General features: G+C 40.8%; 1 non-coding gene across 1 annotated transcript; it reads right to left on the reverse strand.

The window, feature by feature from the left end:
- Window positions 1-511: 511 nt before the first annotated feature.
- On the reverse strand, window positions 512-585 carry trnat-agu (transfer RNA threonine (anticodon AGU)). Its single transcript has one exon. It is a non-coding gene; the product is annotated as a tRNA-Thr (tRNA).
- Between the last annotated feature and the right edge of the window lie 1,083 nt (window positions 586-1,668).

Genomic DNA, 1,668 nt, shown 5'->3' on the forward strand with positions numbered 1-1,668 from the left:
CTGACTGGCCAGTAATTACTCGATCTACCCCTTTCTCCCTTTTAAACAACGGTACATCTTTAGCAGTCCTCCAATCCTTCCGCATCACACCTGTAACCAGGGAGGATTGGAAAACGATGGTCAGAGCCTCCGCTATTTCCTTCCTTGCTTCTATTAACAGCCTGGGATATATTTCGTCAGGGCCCGGGGATTCAGGTAGAGTGACTTGGGAACTTTCATTTTCCAGTTTGCAAAAGTTTGCACCGCTGGTCAAGATCAAAAGTCTCGGTCAGAATTAGGACTACTTCCGGGTTTGAACTTCAAATCGTGAATTATACCCCGACCCCAACGAGACCAGAAACAAGAACGTGTTGCAGACACATTCTATGAGAGGTCTGTCTGAATAATGAAAGTGCGTTTTTGAGCAGTCATCTTGATATCTGTTCCCGCCTGAAACCTGAACAAATCCAAACACCACAGTGTTATTTTATCGCATAATTCCACAAATTAGGTGAAAATAATAAGTTGCATAAGGCACTGCTGGGAGTTGAACCCAGGATGCCCTGTTCACTAGACAGATGCTTTAACCAGCTAAGCCACAGCGCCAATTGGTGCGAAGCTATTTACACCTCCTCTCAATAACATCTATCAGCGACACGTTACTGTCTGTTCGGGGTTCAGACCGTTTGATTTTGTCGATTTCGCTTGTCCGTTCACCTGTGCATCCCGATACTTCCTGCATTTTTTCGCTGTGTTTATCTTTGTGCATCCATCAGTGCATTGATACACCGATGATTATGTGTGCTTGTGTTTGTTACATCAAATAAATTGGGGGATCAGACAATTCTCTCTCTGACAGTAAAGAACTAATGAGCCGAACTTTATTGCAAAGTATTATTTCTTGCGGTGCTGAAACTAAAAACCGGAAGAGGAACAATCAGGGAAAAGGAGAAAAACCTGTGAGGGAAAATGAGGACAACAATCAAGATTTTTACCAGTACATGAAGAGAAAGAAGGGTGACCAAGAGTAATGTGGGCCCTTTAAAGACAGATGGAGGTGATATTGTAATTGAATATCAGGAAATAGCAGAATTGCTAAATATTTACTTCACAGAAAAGGATGAGGATAACATACCAGAGACACGAGGACAACTGTAAATAAATCATGGGGATTCATTACAAGTAAAATAATGGCAATGGAGAAAATAATTAGATTAAAGATAGACAAATCTCCAGGACCTGATCGTTACCACCCGAGGGGACGAAGAGGAATAGGCGAGGAAATTGTACATGCTTTAGTCATGATCGTTCAAAATATCTTGATTCAGGAATTGGTCCTTTGATTGAAACATTGTCAATGTCACTCCATTATTTAGGATGGCTAGCAGAGATGAAGTTGGAAATTATAGAACCATTAGTCTGACGTCCGTGGTGGGGACGTTACCAGTATTCGTTATTAAGGAAGGAATGCCTGAGCACTTGGATAAATATGAAGTAATCAGAGAGAACCAGCATGGATTTATAAAGTCAAGTCCAACAAAGCTAGTTGAACTTTTTGAAGATATATCTAACGTGGTAGATAATGGAGTGTCTATGGATGTTATATAATATTGAATTCCAGAAGGATTCGATAAGGTACCACAGAAGATACTGTTAACATAAATGGGAGCGCGTAGAATTTAAAGCAAC

This window comes from Heptranchias perlo, unplaced genomic scaffold (assembly GCF_035084215.1).
Source record: "Heptranchias perlo isolate sHepPer1 unplaced genomic scaffold, sHepPer1.hap1 HAP1_SCAFFOLD_73, whole genome shotgun sequence".
Lineage (NCBI taxonomy): Eukaryota > Metazoa > Chordata > Chondrichthyes > Hexanchiformes > Hexanchidae > Heptranchias > Heptranchias perlo.